The 27,840-nt window shown below is 45.6% G+C and overlaps 2 long non-coding RNA genes across 2 annotated transcripts in view; one reads left to right on the forward strand and one right to left on the reverse strand.

The window, feature by feature from the left end:
• Positions 1-7,520: 7,520 nt before the first annotated feature.
• LOC143820401 (uncharacterized) overlaps positions 7,521-27,840 on the reverse strand; it is a 147,299-nt gene continuing 126,979 nt past the window's right edge. Inside the window, exons 4-6 of the long non-coding RNA XR_013225341.1 lie at positions 16,129-17,436; positions 12,080-12,246; positions 7,521-7,752 (exon numbers count right to left, since the gene is read on the reverse strand). This is a non-coding gene — a long non-coding RNA (uncharacterized LOC143820401). The remainder of the gene's footprint in view (positions 7,753-12,079; positions 12,247-16,128; positions 17,437-27,840) is intronic.
• LOC143824278 (uncharacterized) overlaps positions 13,271-27,840 on the forward strand; it is a 34,436-nt gene continuing 19,866 nt past the window's right edge. Inside the window, exon 1 of the long non-coding RNA XR_013226746.1 lies at positions 13,271-13,468. This is a non-coding gene — a long non-coding RNA (uncharacterized LOC143824278). The remainder of the gene's footprint in view (positions 13,469-27,840) is intronic.

The raw sequence follows: 27,840 nt of genomic DNA on the forward strand, positions 1-27,840 counted from the left end.
TTTACTATTGCTTTACTACTAGTCTCACTTCACTGCTGCTTTCACTTTACTACTACTTTTATTTTACTACTGCTTTACTACCACTCCACTATTACTTTACTACCACTTCGCCACACTATCACTTCGCTAGTGCTTTACTGCCACTTTACTATTGCTATACTACCACTTTACTATTACCTTATTATTGCTTTACTAATACTTTACTACTGCTTTACTATTGCTTTACTACTTCAGATAGTGAAAAGCAGGATATATTAAAAAAACTACTTCAAACAAGGGGTTTTGGAATACAGACAAAACATCTCATCTTAGAGAAAAAGGTGATGTTAAGGAGGGATGCCTATCAGATAAAATGAATACACATTAAACTCAAGAGCATCCAGACAAGGTCAACAACAGAACAATACGTCAACAATATACTAATACTAAGTGAAACAGAAAATTCAGCTCCAACTAAGCCTGTAAGGGGAAGCTGGCTGCATATGGGGAAGTGCAGAATCGAACCTGGCATGCCAGATTAGAAGTCTGCACTCCTAACCACTACACCAAAGTGATACTAGGATTCTAGCCCAGTAGCACCTTAGGCACCAAGAATTTGAAGGTATACATTTTCAAGAGTCAAAGTTCCCTTCATCAGGGAGGAGCTTCGGCTCTCGAAAGCTCATTCCCTAAAAACCTTGTTGACCTCTAAGGTCCTCCTGGGCTCAATTCTAGTTGTTCTACTGAAGATTGACACAGCTCCCAGCTGAAACCATGTAGTGGTTCAGAGTGGCAGCATTTAATCTGGCAACCTGGGTTTGATTCCCTGCTCCTCCACATGTAGCCAACTGGATGACCTCGGGCTTGTCACAGTCCTGGTAGTGCTATTCTCACAGAGCACTTTTGTGAGAAGCTCTCTCAGCCTCACCTACCTCATAGGGTGTGTGTTGTGGGGAGGGGAAGGAAAGGTGACTGTAAGCCGCTTTGAGACTCGTTCAGGCAGTGAAAAGTGGAGTATAAACACCAGCTCTTCTTTTTCCTCTAAAATAATATGGCTAAAATATTTTTAAAAATGCACACTGAGGTGCTTTTACAGGAGTAACTATGAGACTGCTTCCTGTAATAACCTCTCTATGTACTGAAGCATTGCACTGTCATCTTTGAGCAGACTGAAGTTGGATCTTCCCTTGGCTCCAGCCACAGTCTGGCTGGCTATCAGGTGTTATCCTGAGTAGATATTTGAGAGAAGTTCACTTTTTTGGAGAGCCTAAATTGTTAATGCACAAGAACATTATCACACTGACAACTGGGAACTGTATTGGCTGGGTGGTGAAGGCAACCTAGTGCCAAGTCACATGCACATTATGCATGCCCCGCCACTGGAGATGGCTTCCCTCCCAGTTCTTTGGCCAGTTCTGGCAACCAGGAACACTCTGAGTATCATTTTTGTAAATCGTATATTATGCATCCTTAAAAGTTTGGGTCAGTTTCAACAATCAAGAAAAAATTTATGGAGACTGAATAAGAGGCTCAAATAATCAAGATTATCAGCATGCACCAACAATGGCAATGATGCAGAGAGACATCAAGTGGCAGGTGACTTATGGTGGTCCAGCAGGGTTTTCAAGGCAAGAGACATTGAGAGATGGTTTTCCATTGCCTGTCCTCTGCATAGTGACCTTGAACTTGCTTGATGTTCTCCCATACAAATACTGTCCAGGGCCAGCTCTGCCTAGCTTCTGACATCTGACAATAGTGGGTGAGCCTGGTCCATCCAGATCCAAGCACTTCCAAAGAACCTGTGCTCCCAATGCAAGCTTCCCCAACCAGGGTTTTGTGAAACCCTGGGTGTTCTTGATGGCCCTAGAAGGGTTTCCTGAATGGGTATATTTTTGAAATCTGCTAAACATTTATTGGGTGATATATGGGCATATCACCCAATAAATGTCAACCTGCCCCTCCCCACCAAATGGCCAATGATGGGCCTGGAGGGAGGGCTAAGGGTACACGCCAGCGTGGGTGTGTACACAGCTATACTTCCCAGCTGTATTCTGCACAATTCTGACACTTCTGGGGGTTCTCAGAGCCCGAAGAAGGTTTCAGGGGTTTCTCAATGGAAAAAAAAAGTTGAGAAAGGCTAACCCTAACCCTAACTCCGTGTGCTGCAGCAGTGAAAACGGCAAACTGTGTTTTAAGGAATATTAGGAAAGGGATTGAAAGGAAAAAGATGCTGCTGTAATCCCCCTGTATAGATCTATGGTGTAGCCTCATTTGGAATACTGTGAACATTTCTGGCCATATATTTCAAAAGGGATATTGCAGAGCTGGAAGAAGTCCAGAGGAGGGTAACCAAGATGATTAGAAGGTTGGAGCACCTTGCCTAAGAGGAAAGGCTAAACAGCCTGGAACTTTTCAGTTGACAAAGAGATAACTTAAGGCCACTGTGAACCTACCACTAAGAAGTCCTGTGATATCCTTTTCAACATCTGAACCAACTCAGTTGTCCTATGAGAAAAATCCTTGTGAGAAAAATCACAAGCTTTGCTCTGCTTCATGGATGATCAAGCTTCTTCTAGAGAAGCAGGTTCAGAAACTGTGGTCTGCGACTGGCTGAATGGCCTTAGGCCAGTTGCTCTCTCTCTCTCTCTCTCTCTCGTTCTCTCTCTCTCTTTCTCTCCCTCCCTCCTTCCCTCCCTCCCTCTTTTAGCCTAACACACTTAAGGGGTGTGTGTGTGTGTGTGTGTGAGAGAGACAGAAGGTAGAACCATCTGAAATCCATAGAGGAGGGGTGAGACAGAATTGTACTACATATTAAGGGAAGGATTTATTTAATTTCTTTGCTTTTATGGATATAATGCCTGTGTGTCCATTTTTCTATGAGTATCAACAGTTTTCTAGAGCCCATTGTATTTATTTTATTTTATTTTTGTCCAACGGGCTTTATTTCTAGTCAATTATATGGAACGTTCTTTGGGTACAATTGCAAACACAACGCAGGAATATACAGGATCTGTATAAAAAAGCATTCAAAGAGCAGAATTAAACTCCTCAGGAATTCACAAGTAGTAGCAGAAACAATGAAACAGTGCAATTTTGATCTCATTAGTCATTGTAGCATTTTCTTGAATTCAGTCAACTAAGAAAAGCTGTCAGCACTGGAATGTTCACAACTCTCCAATGTTGGGAGTTGAAGTAAAGGCTTATAAGGAAAAAAGGAAGAGATGGAGAATTGGAAAAGGCCACACAAAATACACAAGCTGGAATGGGGGGAAAGCCAAGCTGCAGTGTGGCAAAGCCACAAAACAAGCAACAACTAAAAAGCCAGTCAAGTAAGTGATGAAGGGAGACAAAGATCTGAGAAAAAGAAAGGAAAAGAGAGGCAGCATTAATGAAAAGGGTCTGTAGAAAAACAGCTTCTGAAAGAATCTGCCCTAAACACACTATCAGTTGTTCAGCTACTGAAAGAAACTGCAAGGTTTCATTGCTATTTTCAAGAACCGATCTATGAAGATAATCTGGGAGGCTGCATCTGAATATCAGAATTGACCTCTTATGAAATGTACACTCCTATAAATAATGTCATTCGATCAGATCTGGCCTATAACTACAATTAAGGCTAGAATGATGGAGGTAGGGAGATGAGGGGAAACAGAAAAAGAAGGGGAGGGAGGAGGGACAACAGGCAGAGTTCGAAAGGAAATCATCAAGCATTTGGAGGAGGGGTCATCATCCTCATTTGGAGGAGGGCAGGATGCTGTTTCTGCTGGCTGCAGAGGAGAGGACACGCAGTAATGGGTTTAAACAAGTACAACAATATAGGCTAGATATCAGGAAAAAAATTTCACAGCCAGAGTAGTTCAGCAGTGGAATAGGCTGCCTAAGGAGGTGGTGAGCTCCCCCTCACTGGCAGTCTTCAAGCAAAGGTTGGATACACACTTTTCTTGGATGCTTTAGGATGCTTAGGGCTGATCCTGCGTTGAGCTGGTGGTTGGGCTAGATGGCCTGTGTGGCCCCTTCCAACTCTTTGATTCTATGATAAGCAAGCTTTAAAAAAAGAAGGTGAAGGAGTTTATAATTCAAGCATTTAAAAGCTTGACCATGGTACTAATTGCCCAAAGACTCTGTGTAACTGGTATCAGCCCAACATGAGAGCCATCGCTAGCTTATGTTCAGGAACCAGGCTAAATATTTAAAGGTGAACTCCACAGCTGAAATGAATGCTGAGTTAATCTGCAAAATATGCATGAAATGGGCACAAATTAACCTGGCCAGGAGGCAGTTCAGCACAGATATAACTTGCGGTTGGCATTGGAAGAGGATTAAGCACTAGAATAGCCTTTCTCAACTTTTTTACCACTGAGAAATGCCCGAGACATTCTTCAGCCTTCGGGAAACCCCAGAAGTGGTGCAAATATGGTCGGGAAGCATAGCCATGTACACACCCACCCAGACGCCCTCTTCATCCCTCCCTCCAGGTCCATCGTTGGCCATTTTGGGAGGGGGGGGCAGGAAGGGTTAAGCAGTCTGAGCCGTTTTCTAAAGATGCCAAGCTGGGGGGGGGGGGTTTGAAGAAAAATTATTTGCTATTGAATTTCGAAAGAGACTAGGGAGGGCTTCAGATCTGCCACAGGAGGGAAAAGGTCTTGCAGCCAGATCCCATGAAGGTTTTCTCACAAGTAAGACATGAAAGGTAAACTTTTCATCCCTGGAAGAGAGAAATGAGGCTACAGTGCTCTCTCTCTCTCTCTCTCTCTCTCTCTCTCTCTCTCTCTCTCTCTGTCTCTGTCTCTCTCTCTCTCTCTTTTGGTAGTGGATTTGTGTTAGATAATTTTTAAATGTAATCGTTTTAAAGATCCAGCCTCCTTCTGGCTCCCTTGGCATAGTGGACTCTGCCTTTCAGTTGGGGCACCTGGGGCCAGAATTGAACATAAGGGGCTGTGGGTCAGTCATTCCTCATGGACCCAAAGAATGGCCAATTGAGACCAGTTACCTGTCTGGGATCCACAAGGTGCAATTCTTCCACCACACACACACACACACACACACACTTCTGCCTTTAGCTATCACAGTCCCACATGGCCTGTAAAATGGAGCTCTTGTGCCAGGTCCTGGGTTGAGGCCAGAGTTAAGATTAACGTGGCCCCTCCTCAGGCTGGGCCTTTACATTGCTGCATCCCACCCCTCGGTTAGTCTGCTCAGGGTATTTTTTGGCTGCCATTCTTGGAGGGTTAGTTGTGGGGCTGATTGGGGTTTTATAAAATGGCAAGTTATTATTTGCCCTCACCGCACCATAACAAAAGCATTTCAGGAGGTCTTCAGCCCTCATCTGGAGGTTGGCAACCCCAAGTGGGTCTTGGTGCCTTTACTGTCCCCTTAACATTTGCCCCTCTAAGAAAAACATTCAGGCTAAAGGCCTGGGGCACTCCACCCCCTCCCTTCATGCTAAAAAAGGTGGGAAAGTAGCATGGAAGAGGGGGAGGGAGTGAATCCTCTACATTGCTGGCAAGGGCTCGTGGGACTTGTAGTCCATAGACATCTGGAAAGCCACAGTTTGACTACCCAACTCTCTGTACAGCAGGCTTATGAGTGTGCAGTAACTCCTGTGGGGGCTGCACAGGTACCGTAATGGTGAAAGTGTTATTCCTGGTGTTTTGGCAGAATATTTGCATGCAAGCTTCAACGAAGGCTGCCCATATTGGTTCGTAGTTTTAAAAAAATGGCTCCAGCTGGAATGATTCAAGATTTATTTATTTAATTTATTTATTTAGATTTCTATACCGCCCATTTCTTTGCAGCTCTGGGCTGGTAAAGTGCTTTATGTGCTGGTAAAGGGCTTTATACGTGCCACGGACAGCTGCGAACACTGCTGCGTGCCACAGAGGCACACGTAGGCTGACATTACCGAGGGAGGTGACCTGGCAGTCCACAGGGTGCCAGGTGTTGTATTGGAGCGCTACGGGCAAGCATCCGTTTGCCAACGGAGTTGAAATCCGGCAGCTTTCTGGCACAAGTTGCGTTCGGAAGCAACGGGGGAACGTGTGCCTACTGTTCTGGGCAGCCCGAGAGGCGAGTTAATGAAGGTTTGGCTGGAACCTTAAGGGCCTGCGACTGGAAAGAATAGGATGAAGAAAAGATCATCTGCAGAAATGTTCAAGAGGGGGAGAAACAGCCCGGGGTTGTCGAGATGAATTCTTCAGAAGAAAGGGTCTCCAGTGGATACAGTTCTCGAGAAGGGATATCCTATTAGTGGCGTAATAACCTTCAATATTGGCTGTTTCTGCAAAAGGCCATATATAAAAGGATCTCGTCTTCACTGCTCTCAAATGGATTTTCTATATACACCGGGACACTTTTTAGAATCTTCATCTGCTGCCTATGCAGAGAGGATTCCACTGGGAACAAAGTATTCACTGTAGAGCACAGGAATGTGGGTCTGTAACAAGAACTTCCAAAGTTTGATGCCAGATCATTTCCACAGATCCTCATCCCATTTGGACCCATTTGGACCCAGTGATTCCCAACATGCTCTCTAGGAATGTCCCAACAATCCACGGGGGCCTCAGCTCCTACCCCTGTGTTTCCCGGTGCCCAAAGCATTTCTTCCCCAAAGCAAAAAGGAATCCTGGTTTTTCTTCATGCTACTGGATTAGGAGGTACTTTAGTACAGGGGTAGTCAACCTGTGGTCCTCCAGATGTTCATGGACTACAATTCCCATGAGCCTCTGCCAGCATTTGCTGGCAGGGGCTCATGGGAATTGTAGTCCATGAACATCTGGAGGACCACAGGTTGACTACCCCTGCTTTAGTAGACCCCAAGAGGCATCAGCTTAATGAACAAACAGCTGCCTTCATCAGAGGGAGATATCTGGCCTAGAACTTCTTAACATTTTCTTTAACTTCTCAGTATTCTGTGCTTGGACAGAGCTCCCATTTCAGCCATTGTGTGATTGGCCCCAACATTCCATGGGAGGCATGTTATTGTCATTATTGTTGTTGTTATTGTTGGATTTGTATACTGCCCTCCCAAGCAGCTCAGGGCAGTGAACATCATAAAAGCATAGACAAGAGGTAAGGAGAAGAAGAAGAGTTGGTTCTTATATGCCGCTTTTCTCTACCTGAAGGAGTCTCAAAGCGGCTTACATTCGCCTTCCGTTTCCTCTCCTCACAACAGACACCCTGTGAGGTAGAAGAGGAAGAGTTGGTTCTTATATGCCGCTTTTCTCTACCTGAAGGAGGCTCAAAGCGGCTTACAGTCGCCTTCCCTTTCCTCTCCCCAAACAGACACCCTGTGAGGTGGGTGAGGCTGAGAGAGCCCTGATATTCCTGCTCGGTCAGAACAGCTTTATCAGTGCCGTGGCGAGCCCAAGGTCACCCAGATGGCTGCATGTGGGGGAGAAGCAGGGAATTAAACCCAGCTCGCCAGATTAGAAGTCCACACTCCTAACCACTATTTGCCATGATTGAGAGTTATCCAGTCCTTAAATCCTGGCTCCAGACTTCTCAGAAGTCTCAAAATGCCCCTTGGTTTAACAAGATTGGGGACCCTTGACCTTCATCAGCTGCTACAGCTAATATGTCAGGAAAGTTGCAGTACGGCCCAGGCTTAGCTACACCCTTCCAATCACGTAACAGTATTCTGGTTTGTTTCCCTACCATAGTTCTCCTCTGTTCTTTCCTTTCTGCCTCCACCACACATATCCAAGCTCAAGTGGAACTGAAAGGCACATGATGGATGCTGTTAGCCATTCAGTCGTGTCCAACTCTTCGGCAATCCTGCAAAAGCAGAACAGGGCAGTTGATCAGTGAAAGACAAAACTTTGCTTCATGTCTGTAAATTCATAAGAACAGGGTGGCGTGGTATCAGAAGATTACCAAAACAATGTAGGATCAAGTACAGTAGTAAAAGCACAAACACATAATGGATTGCACATTTCATTTACCATTCATGCTTTAACAAGTGCTGGACCTGTGAAGACTTGTGTGGGGGTAGGGGAGATTCCCATTTCCTTCTTCCTTCCTGACCCGTTTTCTCTTTTCCTTTCCCTGGCAGAGCCTTAAACCCCTCCCATTTGAACCCTTCTGTCCCACCCACTTATCTACCTTTCTCTGTTTCTCCCCCCGACATCCTCTACCCCCTCCCATGTACTCAACCATTTTTTTCTGATCTACTTCTCTTTCTTTAGGGAATACATTTTACCTTTGTTTTTATCCTTTTATCCCTTTCTCCCTTCTGTCTTTATCACTTTTCCACCTTCCTCCCATGCTGGCATTAACTACGAGTTGGAATCATTGGCAACATGGACTGCTGAAATAACCACTACTTCATGTCTTGCAAGGTCATGTCTTCATGTTATGCAAGGTCACTAAGGTGGCCAGGAAGGCGTTTTTCCATCTACACCAAGCAAGGCTACTAGCGCCCTACCTGCTCTCGGAACACCCGGCCACTGTGATCCATGCAACGGTCACTTCTAGGTTAGACTTCTGTAACTCGCTCTACGTGGGCCTACCCTTGTCCCTGACCCAGAAGTTACAGCTGGTTCAGAATGCAGCTGCACAGGGCTTGATAAACCAACCAATTATAGGGCTAGAATTGCTGGAACTTATAGACCAATCAATGGGCTACATTAAGGGCCAATCAGGGCTCTTGGCAGGCAATCTAAAAGGTATATGAGTTGGAGGATTGTCTCTTATTTCTTGTTTGGTATTGTTGGAGTTGATTGCTGTCACTACTAATGAAGAGAGCTGTTTTCAAAGAACTACTGCATCTGTATTCACCGAACCTACAGATATAACATGAATTTATATATAAATGATTAAAACAATAAAACCATAAATAAATAAATCATAAAAAACACGGAAAATTAAATATCATTTTATGTTTCTATGATTTTAATATACTGAATCTTACATTCTTTTACATAATTCATAATTTTCTGGAACCCAACATTGTGAAGGTATTTTTGGTCCACGTTATGAGGCCATTGTTCAGAACGATAAAGGATGATAAACCAGACCAGGCCCCTTCCTTTTGGTATGCCACTTAGACTTCCTGAAAGGGATCCTTTATAAACTCTTCTCATTCAAATGGCTCCGTGCTGGAATTATGGATTACCTGGGATTGGTTTGGAAATGGAATCGATGCATTTGAAGTAGTTGTTTTGCATTCATAAAATATCTCCTCTTCCCACAAAAAAATCTGAATGCAACTGCATATATGAAGACATTAAGAGAGTTGGTGTGGGTGTGTGTGGTGTGCACTATGACTGCATATGTTTTACATAATGGTTCCCAAATACTGGGACAAAAGTGAGCAGCAAATGAAAGAACTAGCGATGGTGTGCAGGCTTCTCCTCCTCTTTCCCTCCTCCTCCCTTCCAACTCTATGATTCTATGAAAGGATATCTGAGTGCCTTAAAGAGAGGAAAGGGTATGAGGGTATGAGGGTATCCCAGATCCATGGGAGGGAAGGCACTGTGTGGTGTCCCTGAGAACCCAGGGCTTGTAGCACATGCTACACAGGCTACATGGATAATCCAGCCCTGTCCCTAAGGATCCAAGCATCTCTAAGGATCCCTATGGTTTTGGGGTTAGGGTTAGGTTGGTTTTATGTACTTTGCATTATTCATATGACTGCACAGGATTTTCCTGGATATTTACGGTACAATATTTGAACCTACTTTAGTTGATGTAATTACAAATTTCTGTCAACTGCTCTGAGCGCTTAACTGAAGTGGTATATAATTGAAATTAACAAATTAATGGGTTGCCACTGGACTCGAATCTAACTGTTCTACAACAGACCAACAGAGTAACCCTCTGAAATGATGTTGTTGTTGTTGCTAGGTGCGAAATCGTGTCCGACCCATCGCGACCCCATGGACAATGATCCTCTAGGCCTTCCTGTCCTCTACCATTACTCGAACTCCATTTATGTTCGCACCGACTCTCATATAATCTTCCGGGGTTCTCAGTAAAAAAGGTTAATAGTATAAACTGACAAAATAAAATAATTTTGTCATAAACTGGTTAGCACGATGTTAAGGTATTCCCCATGGACTTCAAAATTCTTATCCTATCTCAAAAACTTAACACCCTCTTTCTTGTGGTGCAAACTCCCAGGGCCTTTCAGCACAACGACCAATGTTGCTAAATGTTTGCAATATGCAGAAACGCTATATTTAATAGTGCAATTTCGTCATTCCGCACACCATCAATCCTAGTGAAATATTGAAGTCCCAGTAGTGGTCTAGTCTTCAAGCAAAAGTTGGATACACACTTTTCTTGGATGCTTTAGGATGCTTTGGGCTGATCCTGCGTTGAGCAGGGGGTTGGACTAGATGGCCCCTTCCAACTCTATGATTCTATGATTCCCCTCAAGTTTCCGGTCTCGCCAGAATCGCAACAAAAATTAAAAATATATTCTTATCACATTGCTTAGGCAGATTTGTACAATTCCTGCTTGTACCTGGGATGTGGTTAACATGAAGCATGGTTACTGTGAACTATGGAGCAAACTTAGCAGAGCTGTGTTGAGGAAGAAAGAGCCATTTTACTTCCTCTCTCTACCAAACCCCCCCGACATCTGTTTGTTTTTTGGGTTGTCACCATCCTAGGAATAATCTTTTGGGAGGCTGAAAAGAATTGAGCACGGAGGGGCGGTAGGAGTGAGGCGGAGAAATACCAAGGAAAAAGCCGGATTCTGTAGACCATTTGCAGGCCCAACCCGTTCTCTAGGCCAGTGGTTCTCAACCTTGGGGTTGGGACCCCATTTGGGGTCGCCAGGGTGCCTGCCACTGTGGCGGCAGCATGTGGAGGCATGTGGTGGCAGCGGCGGGCAGCAGAGTGTGCAGACAGCGGCAGGCGGAGGTAGGCGGAGGTAGGCGGAGGTGGTGGAGCCATGGCAATGGCTGCCTCCACGCAACCTCGATTGTTGTGTGCATGTGCACGCACACGCCACCTGCACACACGCGTTTCCAGCACCCCACTGGCTCCTTCTGCAGCTGCCCAGCCTGCCTGGAGGGTTGCGCCAGCCCCTGCCAAGGAACACGCCAAAACACTTCGCTCAGTTCTTTCAGGGCTGGCAGGAAAGCCACCCCCTCTTCCCATGTGTCGAAAATTGCCCTATCCTGCCTGACACCTTTCGGCAAGCCCTGCATGCTCTGCAGCAGGGACGCCACGGAACCCCCCGTGGTTAAAAGGAGGGAGAAAGGAGAGCAGCCGTGAGCCAGGGGAGCAAGATGCGCGCCCAAGCCCGGAACGGGATAGAGAGCAATGTGGATGCGGAGGCAGCGACAGCAGCCCCGTCCCGGGCAGGGCCCTCGCCCCCCTCCAGTCACCTCCTGCAGGGGGTCACCCATGGCCATGTCTGGGGGGGGCTGGCAGAAGCGCCTCCGCAGCACTAAACTGGCAGCTCCTCCAGCTGGGTTCCCGCTGGGCTTTGGCGCCAAAGTTGGGGTCACGGCAAAGAAAAGGTTGAGAACCGCTGCTCTAGGAAAATCAGAATGATCAGGTGCTTTATATTCAAATGTCCCCCAGCCAATCTAGGAGCAATGGGAACCAGCTTTCCATGGACTGAAATGAGGCAGAGATTTGCAGAGGGAATGTTCTGTGAATGTGAAAGGGGGGGGGGTCATGTGATGGAACATGAAGAGACAGTGATTTGCTCGATGACCTCATCCAGCTATTTATGTATTATATGGCAGAGTGACAAACAGGAAGCATATCAAATACGTAGCCAAGTAAATACAACAATCCCCTTAAATACTAATAGCTAAGTTTTCCATCCACTCAGTCATAGCTGGGGAGAGTACAAAGAGCTCCAGTACATCTCCCAGGGAAGCACAATGCTCACATTGTGATGGGAAACAGTTTGGGAGTTTGCACCACAAGGAAGAGGGCATTAAGTTTTTGAGATAGGATAAGAATTTTGAAGTCCATGGGAAATACCTTAACAAGTTTGTGCCAAAATTATTTTATTTTGTCTGTTTACTATCAACCTTTTCTACTGAGAACCTCGGAAGGACCTGTTATCTTTCCCCATGTAAACAACAGGTTCAGAGAGTTGTCAGAGCTGTTCTATTAGCTGTCCTTCATACCTTACCTGGCAAGTCAAATCCTGTGGGCCTCTCATTGGTGTTTATCCATGTTTGCAACCATCTATTCCTAAAATTTTGTGATTGCAGGATTTGTGCAGATCTTTTTGCCAGATGTCAGGACCTTCGTCTGGATGGGCTTGCATCAGCCACGTCTTTCTGGATGGGCAGCTTTCTGTTTACAATCACATGTTTATATTCACAAAAGAGAAGAAAAAGAATTGGTTTTCTACTCCGCTTTTCACTGCCCAAAGGAGACTCAAAGCAGCTTACAATCGCCTACCCTTCCCTTCCTCTCCCCACAACAGGTTCTCTGTGGGGTAGGTGAAGCTGATTTCTGACAGAACTGCTTTGTGAGAACAGCTCTATCAGGGCTGTGACGAGTCCAAGCTCACCCAGCTGGCTGCATGTGGAGGAGCGGGGAATCAAACCTGGCTTGCCAGATTAGAAGCCACTACACCATGCTGGCACTTTGTGGAATTAGACTCACAGAACTACTTCCCGTAATGTCATACAGTAAAGCAACTTCTCCCAGCAGTGGATGATGATGGTATGATTGCTCCTTGCTTGCCCCTCCCTCTCCTCCAGCTGTCTACTTCCTCCTGACCGGTCTTCTGTGCCTGAGGCCAGGGGAAGCAGGGCCATGACACCACTTTCCTCAAGCTGGGTTCCCGGGGTTCTAAGCAGGGGGACGAGTGGAAGAGAAGCGTCTTGCATTTCTGGATTCCTGAAATACGATTCTAATTGAGCGCTGGAGGAGATCCATTGAAATTGTCTGCGAAAATAATTTTCTCCTGAATGATTATCCATATAGAAACGTCGCTTCTGCAGTTGTAAGAAACGTTTAGCACTTTATAATCCAATCTTTGCTCCTCCGCGAGCCTGGGAACACGCTTGACGGCACGGCGTTTTTGAAAGGCCTCGAAGGGTCACAACTTTTACAAAGTGTTCCTCGTGGAAATCTCTTGGAAGCGTGCCAGGATGGCATTCCAGATGTTATGGTTTTAGCAGTCGCAACCGCCCGCTGCATCGCATTTCCAGATCCTATAGGCAGAGTGTGTTCCTTTTTATATGGAGGCAGGCCTTTCACCTTCAGCTGAGAACCATGTTAATGAATTATACCGTAGCCCGGCTTGAAACATGCAGGCTGGGAATATTAACCAGAGCAGAGAAAGATCTTAAACTTTGGCTGATAGGATAGTTGCTCCGATGCTCAAACCCCCACAAACAGGGAAAGGCTATCAAAGAAGGGTTCCGTCTGGACAAATGCTACGCAGCAGAACCTGAAATGGTTCCATAAAGGACCATGCATGGGTTAGCATGACAAAAGCAAGCCTGAAACAGCCTTGAGGGCCACTTGGCACGGCCTTCTTCCTCGGTGAAAATCCAGGATCATTGTAAGTTACGTTAGCAAAGGGATTGTTTCCTGAACTGGGGGAGGGTAACAGTCCTTTGTTTTGACCTTGCCTGCTCAGCATATTCATATTAACTGAGTAATGCCTTCTTAATTCCTGAGATTTCATTGGGATACCTCAGCTGGATTCTGTATAGCTTGTTGAAGTAGATCATAAAATCATAGAGTTGGAAGGGGCCATACAGGCCATTGAAATCCAACTCACTCTCAATGCAGGATCGGCCTAAAGCATCCAGGATAAGTCTCTCTCCAGCCATTCCTTAAAGACTGCCGGTGAGGGGGAGCTCACCGCCTCCTTAGGTAGTCAATTCTGCTGCTGAACTACCCAGACTGTGAATTTCCCCCTAACATCTATCTGATACCATTCTCCATGTAGTTTAAAGCCATTCCTGCAGGCCCTTTCCTCTGCTGCCAACAGGAACCACTCCTTGACCATCTCCAAGTGACAACCTTCTCAGCTTCCCCTCTCAGCCTTCCTCTTCTCCAGGCGGAACATTCCCACAAGATGTGGCAGGGTTCAAAACAGAACACGGGGAGAAGTAAATGCCCTTCTGAAGGCAAGAAGGCCATGTGTCACTGAAGAAATACACCCAAGGAAGAGGAGAAAGCTTCCTTATTATTTTTCTACAGGACCGTTGAATGTGAATTCCATTTTGATTTTTGTCCTATTTAAATTTTCCCTCTGCAACAAGCAAGATTGATCTGGAGTGACCCTACATTTTCCCTGCAATATCCTAGAGTGGATATAACCCTCAATATTTGAAAAATTGGCATGAGAAAGCATGCAAATCTCTATCTGTTCTGAACTTACTGCTGAGCCTCCATGGTAGAGAAGCCCTGATTGGCCAAGGCTTCAGTTCAAAGGCTTCCTTGTTCCTAGGCCGCATGCTTGCCTTAAAGGGGGAGCCCTAACTTATCTTGGCAGAAGCTCCAGAAGCCCTAACTTCTCTCGGTAGACATTTGCCTCTTGGATTTTTTTCTCCCTCCTCTGCTGTCCCCAATCCTCCCTCCCCCCTTCAAGAAAAGAAAGAAGGAGGATCTTGCTGAGCTTGGCTCCCCCCCGCCCCACCGCTCTGAGCTTCCCTAACCACATGCAGAACACTTTTCTTGTTCAATGGGGAGGGGGGTATAGAGGAAGACCCGAGTTCAAATTGATCTGGATTCAGCAGGATCCACAATGTAATAAACAAAGTGCAGAATCAGCCCAGGACTCTAACTGTCATGGCTACCGCGACAGCCAATCTATTTAAATTAATCAAGGGGTATGAGTCAATGGCTCACCGCCCTGGACAGCCCCATTGTTCTCTCTATGCTGGGACCATAGAGGGTTTTGCAGAGTGAAGTCTTGGTGCTGTTGTATCACGTAGTACAGGGGTAGTCAACCTGTGGTCCTCCAGATGTTCGTGGACTACAATTCCCACGAGCCCCTGCCAGCAAATGCTGGCAGGGGCTCATGGGAATTGTCCATGAACATCTGGAGGACCACAGGTTGAGTATCCCTGACATAGTAGACAAACTGCAGCATTTCTAGAGGAAGGCAACAAAGATGGTGAGGGGTTTGAAGACCAAGACGTATGAGGAAAAGTTGGGGGAGCTTGGTCCATTTAGCCTGGAGAGGAGACGACTGAGAGGGGATCTGATAACCATCTTCAAGCAATGTAGAGGATGGAGAAGAGTTGTTCCCTCTTCCCCCGGAGGGATGGACCAGAACCAATGGGATGAAATTAATGCAAAAGAAATTCTGTCTAAACATCAGGAAGAAGTTCCTGACAGAGTGGTTTCTCAGTGGAACAGGTTTCCTCGGGAGGTGGGTTCTCCATCTTTGGAAATTTTTAAACAGAGGCTGGGTAGCCATCTGACAAAGTGGCTGATTCTGTGAAGATTCAAGGGGGTGGCAGGTTACAGTGGATGAGAGAGAGGGTTGTGAGTGTCCTGCATAGTGCAGGGGGTTGGACTAGATGACCCATGAGATCCCTTCCAACTCTATGATTCTATGTACATGGATAAGTAAAGAGCAGCACCAATTCCAGTGTCACGTGGTTCTTAAACGTACATATTTTACAATCATCATATAAGGTCCTATCACCCAATAAATGTTTAATAACTTAAAAAAATATATATTAAAAATTAACTCCCATCCGTTCAGGAAACCCTTCCAGGACTGTCAAGAGACCCTGGCCTAGAAAGCCTGCACTAGATACACACAGGATCCATTCAATCTACTTTATTCAGAATCCCACAAAGTGATTTCTAAAATAGTTGCAGAGAATTCAAGTGAGCTATCTGAAATAGCACATGGAAACCCAAATCCTGGAGCCCTTGGCCAATTTACCTTCTTGTTACCTGGCTGTTGAAACAGGATGGAAGCCAGTGCCCCAGGCTAACTATCATGAAGGGATGTTTGATAGAATTTTATTTTAAAACACACTGAACATTGTGGGACGAAGTATGAGATGGATTTCAGCTTTGCTACAGGCAGAATCTCTGTCAGTCTCCCCAAGTCTTTTTGAACCTTATGACCAGGGAGGAACCTCTGAAATATTTTTCAGGTGGGCCCAGAAGTAAGATGTGTGAGCCAGGAAATCAAGCAATTGATAGTTTACAGGGCTTTTCTGCACATGATAAATATAGTGAAATGCTTACCTTGTGAAGACGCTATATTCCGGCCGCTCCGCATGACAGTTGACAGCCTCCCGCCTCTGTCCAGCAAACTGTTTGCTACATCCGCCATTTTAAAGCGCTAGTTGGGGAATTGCATAAATTGGATTCACCAAACTAAAAGCATTTTCCCCCAACGGACAACCAGCAGGCTACCAGCAAAAGAAAGGTATGGAGTCAAAGAATTGCTACATCCTCCTCCAATGTCCCGCCCTTACACCCAGCTCCCTCTCCCTTCTTCCGGAGGACGGGAAGTACTTTTGAAAAATGGAGAACCGCCTGGAGCAATGAATAGGCTGACCCGCGCCTCAGCTGAGTTTGTCTGTGCCTCTATGAAGATTCGGATAGGCATTTAAACAAATGTCTGTTTAAATTTAAAAAAACAAAAAACGGCCATCGCCAGAAGTTCCTCTGTCAATCAGCCATGCTGGGAGGGGATTGACTGGCCATAGTGATTGACACTGGTAGGCAGGCCAAAGTGCAACACGACTAAAGCAGGAAAAGCAACCAGAAACATGCGAGACAGCTTGAGAAATGTGGATTGCCAGTGAGTCGTGATTATTTCTCAGGCTTTGCAATACAGCAGGCTTCACGCTACAATGCCCAATGTGCGGAAAAGCCCACAATTTCCAATGTGGAGAGACTGGGCCTGTATAGCAAACAAGGGAAGTGGACTCCAATGACATTTAGGGAAGTCAGCAGCCATCCAAACTTCTAGGAAAGGCTGTGTAACCCCTGGGGAGTTATTGCACAACCCCAGGGCTCTCAAGATCCCTGATTGGGAATCCCTGGTCTACCAACCTCCCCTTCCCACAAACCCCCAAAGGTAAAGAAAGAAACTTTGCTAGGTCACAAAGTGGGGGGAGGAAATAAACCTCCTTCATATTTAATTTGCCCATCCTGAAGTATTTTCTCCCAGTAACGCCAAAGACCATCAAGCTCTCTGTCAGTGATTTGAAATTATTGCATGAGCCTCATATCGGGTACACTATTGTTAATGAAATGCACACAAAGATGATAAACAACTTCCTTTTCCTGCTGGAGCCCAGCTGCAACCAGGCCCTGTATCCTTGACGCTGTAAATCAAGCCTTTGTACTCCAGGAGGATTCAATCAGCTGCAGGTGTGGGCCCGCCAAAGCCCGCCTGGGATTAGGTAGCAGCATTTGATAGGAGATCCCAAACAGCACCGGCAATCTACGCACCACATGCGGCCGGTCTTTGGAGAAAGCGAAGGGAAAACGCTGATGAAATGTGGCACCGGCCCATGGAATGCAATTTTCAGGCTTCCACATCTGCAGGAAAGAGAGAAAAGAAAGTTCCCCATTTTACAGCGGTGATGTCACGGGGAACACATGACAGTGAAAGTGATAGGCTAGAGGTTAGGGTTTAACCCCTTGGGGTAGGGCTCCTTCACGCTCGCCCCGCATCGCCCTAAGTGCAAGGCATTTTGGAAAGAAAGGCACGGCGTTGGCTGCCGAGTACAACAGCACATACGGACGGCACAGATTCTCCATGCAAACTAATTGAAGTATTCTAATTCTTCGATCCCAGCAGCCGGCTCAAGGTTGACTCAGCCTTCCATCCTTCCGAGGTCGGTTAAATGAGTACCCAGCTTGCTGGGGGGTAAACGGTAATGACTGGGGAAGGCACTGGCAAACCACCCCGTATTGAGTCTGCCATGAAAACGCTGGAGGGCGTCACCCCGAGGGTCAGACATGACTCGGTGCTTGCACAGGGGATACCTTTACCTTTAACTTTTTAATTCTTTAAGAAGAAGAAGACAACTTGGTTAAAATATGTTACTTTTCTTTACCCGAAGGAGTCTCAAAGTGGCTTACAGTCACCTTCCCTTTCCTCTCCCCCCACAACAGACACCCTGTGAGGGAGGTGAAGCTGAGAGAGCCCTGATATTACTGAAGAATAAGAAGAGTTGGTTCTTACATGCTGCTTTTCTCTACCCAAAGGAGTCTCAAAGTGACTTACATTCACCTTCCCTTTCCTCTCCCCACAACAGACACCCAGTGAGGTAGAAGAAGAGTTGGTTCTTATATGCCGCTTTTCTCTACCCAAAGGAGGCTCAAAGCGATTTACAATTGCCTTCCCTTCCTCTCCCCATAACAGACACCCTGTAAGGTAGGTGGGGCTGAGAGAGCTCTGATAGAACTTCTCCATAAGAACCGCTCTAACAGGACTGTGACTGGCCCAAGGTCCCCCAGCTGGCTGCATGTGGAGGAGTGGGGTATCAAACCCAGTTCTCCAGATTAGAGGTCACCACTCTTAACCACTACACCAAGTTCATGCTGTTTCCTTAGGAAGCAGCTTACAGGAGGGTGGGGGAGTATTTTTCTCCCTGACACATTTGTCAAAGTTCAACAAAACAGATGCAGCAAACTCTGTTTTGCTACTCTCTGATTTAATGATTTATTTGTAAACTGGAGGGATTCTGTTTAAAAAGACAAAACAAAACCCTTCTATCTATAATAGTTGTGAAAATGAAGAAATGTTCTAAGCAGATCTAGTTCTGCAGCGACTCCAAAGATAAAACATAGACAAAGGAGCGGATTCTTGTGCTTTTTCTAAGTATCTGTTTTTCATTAGGTTATCTCGATAGCTGAAGTTCAGCATTACTTTTGACCATATATGATTTAGCTATTATGTCATTAATTCATGTACGATTCATGTACAATCCATCTGAATAATGATTGTGGTTTTCTGCTTTACAAATTCACCTACTTCACCAGAAACCAAGAGAGTCAAATTCCACGGAGCATCTGGTTTCCATTTGATGTAATTGCTATTTTCAGGAGTTATAATCATGTGTTATTGTAAGGACCATGGTGTCAATCACTCTACTAATGGGGAAAATTCAATGCCTAAATAATACCTGGGAGAACAAGAAACCGACTTAAACAGGTGCATTTAGACACTTCGTTTTAAGTGTAATGCTAGTCTACCAATTTAAATAAATCATTTTAAGAGGAACCTATATTCTTTCCATACCATTTAAAAAAAGAAGACATTTAATAATAATAATAATAAAAAAGGATGCTGAATTATGGGACGTGGGCTGTGCCTTAAACCAACTGCAATCGGAAGGCAGACCCGTAGGACTCAATGGGACTTCAAGGATCATGTAACTCACCTTCAAGAATAGGACCCAACCAATGGCCATATAAAATACTAGGAATTCCAGCATGACGTTGTAACAGTTAACTGATGGTGTGTGCCCACACTGAGCATATGTTTGTCTGGTGGGAGACTTGCAGATTCCATGTCCATGGAAATATTTGCATCAGGACCTGGGCATTAATGGGATACAGAGCTGCAAAGCAGGTTTCCTGGCTTCTAGGGCACATGTATTTATTCACATTCTTTAAAGCAGTTGAAGAAGAAGAAGAAGAAGAAGAAGAAGAAGAAGAGTTGTTTCTTATATGCATCTTTTCTCTATCCGAAAGAGTCTCAAAGCAGATTACAATCGCCTTCCCTTTCCTCTCCCCACAACAGACACCCTGTGAGGTGGATGGGGACGAGAGAGTGCTGAGATAAAAATATTTATTTATATATCCTATGAAGAAGAAGAAGAATTGGTTCTTATATGCCGCTTTTTAATGGCAGAAAGTGAAGAGGAACTAAAGAGCCTGTTGATGCGGGGGAAGGAGGAGAGTGCAAAAGTTGGCTTGAAACTCAACATCAAGAAAACAAAGATCATGGCATCCAGCCCTCTCAATTCCTAGCAAATAGATGGGGAAGAAATGGAGGTAGTGACAGATTTTATTCTCCTGGGCTCCAAGATCACTGCAGATGGGGATTGCAGCAAAGAAATTAAAAGACGCTTGCTCCTGGGGAGGAAAGCTATGGCAAATCTAGACAGCATCCTAAAAAGCAGAGACATAACCCTGCCAACAAAAGTGCGTTTAGTCAAGACTATGGTATTCCCAGTTGCAATGTATGGCTGTGAAAGTTGGACCATAAGGAAGGCCGAGTGTCAAAGAATTGAGGCTTTTGAACTCTGGTGCTGGAGAAGACTCTTGCGAGTCCCTTGGACTGCAAGGCGAACAAACCGGTCAGTCCTAGAGGAGATCAGCCCTGCCTGCTCCTTAGAAGGCCAGATCCTGAAGATGAAACTGAAATACTTTGGCCACCTCATGAGAAGGAAGGACTCCAGCTGATTGAGATGAGTCAAGTATAGAAGTGTCATTCAAGAATGCCTGGAGGTGCTCTGCCCAAAATGGCAGGTTTGAAGCCACTTCTCTCTCCTGCTCAGATATCCTCAGCACAAGGTCAGGCTGGATCCAGAAGGAAGAGCTAGGGTTGCCAGACCTCCGCACCCCCAAAATAGAAGATTTTAGGCTTGTTAGACTACCCCCACAGTGGAGAAGGTGATGCTCTACTACTTGGTCTTGCTCTCCAGCCCCCCAAGATGCCTGGCAGGAGAGCTTACCAGTACATAGGAGAAGGCCTAGGCCATGTTGCTGGTGTCATATAGGAAGTGACATCATCACATCAGTAACATCTGGGTGATGCTCTGGTATTTGCACAAAAGCTCTATGGTAGAAGCTGTATTTACCAGAGAGTTTTTGCCAAATGCCAGAACATTTCCCAGAAGGTGCTGGCATAATGGTGTCACTTCCTGTGTCACTTCCTGCCAGCAACATAGCCTAGACCAGGGGTGGGCAAACTGTGGCCCTCCAGATGTCCATGGACTACAATTCCCATGAGCCCCTGCCAGTGAATGCTGACAGGGACTCATGGGAATTGTAGTCCATGGACATGGGGAGGGCCACAGTTTACCCACCCCTGGCCTAGACTTTCTTCTTTCTACTGGAAAGTCCCTCACCAGTTGCCAGGAAAGACCCGGCACCACTAAGAAGATCACAGGCTCAATTCCCACAATTTGATTCTCCTGATAATATAAACCGGCCTTCTTTTAGAAAGACTGAAAGATAATTGTGCTCTTTGCTTGACCTAAGGTATTATAGTAAGCACTTTCAATAATCTTACATCACTTCCGCTGCCGTACAGAAATCCATTTCCTGAACATTAATTGCACGTAGCTCCCAAAAGCAGCCCTCTGGCCCATTCTTCAGAACACAAACCGTGGACAGTCTTCCATGTAGCGTGTCCTCAACTCAGCAAAAAGCAGGCACCATAAAGAAACAAAAAAAAAGGAATGGCATCAAAGACCTGAAATTTACCTGCAGGTGAGTTCTTTATAGGTGATGGTGGCATCACAAAGAGACAGAAATTATAAGCCACTTTGAGACTCCTCTGGGGAGTAAAAAGCAGGGAACAGAAATCCAGCTCTTCTTCTTCTGTTGAGTTTATTGGTACGCAACATGCTTCCAGATCCCACAAGTAGATTACCAAGGGATCTTTCACCACTGTTATATCCAGACAACTAGTACTTAAAGGGGCCCTGCCTCATCTAACTATTATGGTCAATAGCCATTGCTAGACAGGTGCGCCATGTATTTGTCTCACTCACAGTTTAAAAAAAAAATCTCAACCACGATTCTCACCAACAGCACATGCCCTAAATTAATCATGCATTGGGTTGGATCCAACAGGAAATGCACAGAAAGAACTGGTAGGGTAGAGTTTACCTTTTCCTTCTTCACTGGGGATCTGAAGAGTCTCATAAACAAGGGGGTTGCAGGTTACAGTGGATGAGTGACAGGGTTGTGAGTGTCCTGCATAGTGCAGGGGGTTGGATTAGATGACCCAGGAGGTCCCTTCCAATTCTATGATTCTATGATTCTAATATGTGCCTTGCAGTATGGGGTGCTGCAGGTAAAATCGCTGCCTTCTCCACTGACGGAAGCTACCAGTGGAAGAAGATTTCAACTGCTAGATGTTGCTGCCTCCTGTACTGACCCACTTGGTCCATGAGGCTCTTGTGACCCTCAAGGGATTTTCAGGACAAATACCAGGCAGCTTGGAGAAGGCAGAGAAAAATCCTCCCCACCAACTTCTTCCACAAGCTTTCCCACCAGATCTAACCCATCTTTCTTGAAGATTCCAAGGAGAAACCAATGATTCACAATTCTAGAAACATCTCGTTTTTTATTTGTATTCTCCCTTTGGTCATCTTATTTCAAACAAAGGCAGGAATGCTGTAGCCTTTTCTTATACAGATCATTTGGACAGTAATTGTTGGCATGGTAGCTGGCCGTACCAGATCGTTTTTGAGATGGGGCAACCAGAACGGTACACAGTGTTCCTATAGTTTTGAAATAATGGGCTCCTATTTTCCCTGCTCTTAATGCTTGCTTTTGTTTCAAATGGAGACTCTCATTCCAATTGCCATTAAAAGTGAGACTTGTTTGAGCTTATGGGGTGCATTTACGTCTGCGCACATGTCACTAAACAGCTGAGATGACATTTGATCTATGCTCTGAAGTAGTATAGTCAAGACCTACCTGAATTCACTAAAATTGTAAGGTAAGCCTCATAGTAAACTTCACTGCCTGGAGGCCTTGGTTATGCACCACTTTCCCTCACAGCAATCCAACAATTCCCAGCAGTAGCGCAAAATTCCACAAAAAGGACAGTCAATTGAGAACCTGCTAGAAAAGCCTTTTTATTTTAGACCATTGCAAGCAGGAATGCAATGGGAGCCAGGACCCAAGGGACACCGGGAGGTGCAGATCTCTGTGTGTGTCTCTCTCTCGTGCTAGTGCCTCGCAGCAGAAGGCATAGCAGGTAATTAGGAGGCAAAGAGGTCTGGTGTGCAGTTTGGGGCAGCTCTCTCTGTCTCTCTCTCCCTCCATCGCAGCAGAGGTGGCTCTCTCTGTGTCTCTGTCAGCAGCTTGGGGCAGCTCTCTCTGTGTCTCTCTTGGCCTCCCTCACAGCAGGAGCAATAGGAGGGAATGAGGGCTCATGTGTGGTCTGACAGGCCTCTGTGTGTCTCTCTCTGTCTCTGGCAAGTCTGAGAGAAACATGGCTAGCGTCCAGGGAGGGAGGGAGGGAGCTGTAGGGGCAGGGCCAATCAGGGTGCGGCCCTATTCCAACTTGGACAGCCAGACACGTACCACCCCCAAGGCTGTTTCACAAATATATAGAGGAACCATGGATAAGGATAGTTTTCTAATAATTCCTAGGATGGTTTTGTGTGTGTGACCATCATTTGCCATTTTATGGCAGTCCTCTAAATTAATGACCTCCAAAACATCTTACTGCTAGTAGCCCTCTGAGGTCTTGCAAAGTGAGAGGCATGGTCAATCAATCTCACATTCAGTCTTTAATATTGTCTTTTGTGAGTCTTATCTGCTTGGTGTAGTGGTTAGGAGTGCAGATTTCTAATCTGGCGAGTCGGGTTTGATTCCTCACCTCTCCACATGCAACCAGCTGGGTGATCTTGGGCTTGCCACAGCACTGATAAAGCTGTTCTGACCAAGCAGTAATATCATCTCCCTCACAGGGTGTCTGTTGTGGGGAGAGGAAAGGGAAGGCAAATGTAAGCCACTTTGAGACTCCTTTGGGTAGAGAAAAGCGGCATATAAGAACCAACTCCTCCTCCTCCTCATCAGTGGGCGAAACAGGTTACCCTCAGTTGAGTCATTTTAGATTCTACAGACTGTTCTGTTTACAATAAAAATACTTCTATTGTGCTATAGAGAGTCAAGCTAGTTTGAATCCCACATAAGCATATGTCAACAGAAGTTCCCTTAGGTCTCTTCATAGTCCATCTGTCCATCCCTCCATCCATTCATGGACCACTTTTCTCACTGAGACTCAGGGCAGATGACAGACTAAAAAAGCAATGCAAGTATACATAATAAAAAAGAATCCAATGGACAAGGCCATGGGACTGGGATTACAAAATTCGATCACAAAACTAGAACTCAAACAACAGTGCAAACAATAAACTGCATGAGGCAGGCTTTCTCAACAGGGGCTTCGTAAAACCCTAGGGCTTCTTGAAGGGTTTCTCTGATTTGGTGGGAGTTAATTAATTTCAAATGATATGACCATATACCGTCATGTCAACCCAGCCACCCGTCCCGAAATGGACAATTATGAGGGGGTGGGAAGGGGAGAGGACCTGGTCATCAAAATCCTTGTTGGCTGAGGATCGTTGAACATGTTAGCGATTGAAATCCAGAGACGTAAGCACTCTCATTTTTACTGAACTGTGTTGGTGGGTGGGTGGCAGAGAGTGATGGAGCAGCAGATGCCTGCCCCAGCCCTGCTCCCAGCCCAGCAGAGTAGGCCACTGGATTGTTTCTGGTATTGGGGGGAGTGTAGGGGGCAATGGAGCGTGATGTCACATCTGGTGGGAGTGTCTAGGTGATGTCCCCTCTGGTGACATATGACTTCTGGGGGCATGGCAGGAAGAGACTTATTGGGGATCCCCTGTAAGCTACCTTCAGTTGCATTCTTTAGGAATCCATGGTGTGGTTCTGTTTAAGAATGTAATGTTCCTTCCCTGTCATAAGGGATCCCCATTTCTGTCACTCCACCAGTGATAGAAAACAGAGTTGCTAAGGAAGGCTTCTCTAGAATGAGAACATTACAACAGAACGATTATGGCAGGAGGGGACAGTACGCAATGTCACTGTGTTTTAGGACGTTCTGTTTGCTGCACATGGTGCACGGTTATCACTGCACTCTTTTTTACTAATGTGATGTGGTATTATTTTCAGATTTTTGAACAATCCACTGCATATCAGATGTGTCTTTGTGCTGATGGTATCAGCTTGCGCTGTGTAATTAAACTTCAAACTTCTTCAAGAAAGGTGAACTACAAATACAGTACATAACTTCCAGATCTACAATTCTGAAGGGCCTGTAAAAGGGAGCTCCTTCACCAGGCATTCGACAGAGGCTGACAGACCTAACACCATTCATCTGGCCCCATTCACAGACATCCTCCCTGTCCTGAACTCAACTGACCCCCCCCTCCTTATGGGTTGTGTTTGAAAATTTCTATTGCATCGCAAATTATTATGTTATTGCTGATCCATACTCACCGTTCTCACCCTTATTGTTATGATTATTGTTCTTATGGTTACAATAGTAATAAACTCCCTGAGGGAGCTTTCAACAGGGCCTGCAAAACAGAGCTCTTCCGCCAGGTCTATGGTTGAGGCTGGCGTGGCGAGGAAGATCTGATGGGCCCCCCAGTGCTAGGACTGTAATCATTCGCTATGTTATCTACGCTCCCTCCTTCCACTCCTGTACTAGATTTCGGGGGGGGGGGGGTTACTGAGTTGCAGACTGCCATGATTTTTAAAAGTTTTAGGAGTCTGTTTATTGTACATGGATGGATGTCCGGAATTGTTTTAAGGGGGTTTTAATGGGGCTTTTAATAGGGATAGCTGTAACCCGCCACAAGCCAGTTTGGGAGTGGCGGGCAATAAGTCAAAACAATAAACAAACAAACAAACAAACAAAGTACTCCCCTATGTTATATGTAAACTGCCCTGAGCCTTACGAGAGGGCGGTATAGAAAATATAATAAACAAACCAATGAATGAATGTATGAATGAAATAAATGAAATATTTTGGGGTAGTGTAACTCAGCTCTGCCCTCTTTCGAAGATATGAGTATTTCACGCAGTCAAACAAAACGGGATTAAAGTGAGGAAAAAGAAATGTAGGATGACCGAGCATTTTTGGGAAAGTTAGGCCGAACAAGGGCAGAGAACATAAAACTTCTGATGACGTCTGCATATGTCTTTTCAGCAAAGCTGTGGGAGTTTCCCAGAAAAGGCACTTAAAACAAGATGAAACAAACCACTTAGGAACAAATACCCTGCGGGAAATAATCCTAGATGAGCAGGGAATTGACATAAAGACCCTTTCAGATCTTTTCCATATAGATTTTCTATGAGGCTGCAATGTCAAAGCACCAATGTACTGACTCAGTGCAGAAATTAGCTAGCTTAAGAGGATTTGAAAAGTAAACATGCGGATCGCTGCTGGAAATATTCATGTTTTCCTCTCATAGCAGGCCAATGTAAATATTATTTCATGTGTTATCAAGTCATTCTGAAACTAAAAAGGGCTTCGCTTAAGAATGGCCATGATCAGAATCTTAGCCCTTCTCATAAGAATTTGCACTACAGCCTAATGTCAGCCCCAGGGTATAGATGACGATTATTATTTACATGGTCATGTTTCTCCACAGAATTCAAAACTGGGTCCTGACTTTGAGGAATAAGCAATATAAAAAGGAGAGAAGATTAGGGTAAACCAAGGAACACAGAGATTTAAAAAAGGCAGGGGTTCTATGATCACTCATTTCCATTAATTTAGGATGTAACTCTTCTCTGCTAGTCATCACTATGTTCACTAAACATTATAAAGTTCAAGTTGCATGCAGACAACTCACTCCCTATCTGATTGGCCTTCCCTGGGGGCCTTCCCTGCTAGAGTCCTCACAGCTACACCATGGAGGGCTCACATCCAGCCAGTTCTGAGGCAGCTGCATTGGTTACCGGTCGCCTTCCGGATCAGGTTCAAGGTTTTGGTTTTGACCTTCAAGGCCATCCGTGGTCTAGGCCCAGCATATATGAGGGACCGCCTTTTGCCCTATATCCCCCGCAGGGCTTTACACTCTGCGGGGGCTAACCTACTGGTCGTTCCTGGCCCCAAGGAAGCCCGCCTGGCCTCGACTAGGGCCAGGGCCTTTTCGGTCCTGGCCCCAACCTGGTGGAATGAGCTCCCGGAAGAGCTGAGGGCCCTGCGGGAATTACCAGCATTCCACAGGGCCTGTAAGACGGAGCTCTTCCGCCAGGCTTATAACTGAGGCCGGGCGGAAAGAAGATCAGCCCCCCCCCCTCACAAACTGGCGGTACAGAGCGTCACCCCCCTCCGTAGTTGAGGATGCGGAGAGCAAATGAGTAGATTACGCCATCACTGTTGCCATTACTGTAAATTATCGGTTTTTATTGTGATTTTATGGTTTTAGGGAACGGGGTTATGTAAGCCGCCTCGAGCCTTTGAGGGGAGGCGGGGTATAAATATAAATATATAATAATAATAATAATAATAATAATAATAATAATAATAATAATAATAATAATAATAATAATAATAATAATGTGCCACCAATAGAGAGAGGCCCTCCCACTGAGGGCCAGTCATGGGACTTATCTATTCTCCTTATCCTCTTCCTGCTTCATGATGGGTGGAAGAGTTGTTGGCCTCTCTGAAAGGCCTTGCTGTTGGTAAGTTGCCCCATCCTCAGCCTCTTCCCACCCTCCATCTCCGCCAAGCAAGGAATGAAAGACAGCTGCTTCCTCTGCCTCCTGTGTTGGTCTTAGATTCCAGCTGTCTGCTGGAAGGAAGCACAGATGAGCTGAAAGGAAGGTAAAGAGAATCAGTATTTCAAAAACAGAATGCCAAGAGACAGACAGAATGCAATGAATGTCTTAACTCAGTCCAGTGAGTCAAGGGTTCATTCTGGCAGTCCAAGGGCATCAGCAGAAGGAGCAGGTCACAGGTTGTATCCACAACCCAAGCTTCCCAGGCTCAAATTAATATAGGCTGTCAGCAGCCTCTCATTCTGTGATGACTAATAGTCTTCTGCAGTCAGCAACTGTCTTGCTAACGTGATGTGGTGCCTTTTAGAATGGATATTTCTTCCAGCACATAGCTGACATCACTTAATTGGCTCAGGTGAGCCAGGTAGGCTGACAAGGCAGGGAACTGCAGATGGAGGCTGGGCAGGGGAATGAGGAATTCCTGCA

The sequence above is a fragment of the Paroedura picta genome, chromosome 1 (assembly GCF_049243985.1).
Source record: "Paroedura picta isolate Pp20150507F chromosome 1, Ppicta_v3.0, whole genome shotgun sequence".
Lineage (NCBI taxonomy): Eukaryota > Metazoa > Chordata > Lepidosauria > Squamata > Gekkonidae > Paroedura > Paroedura picta.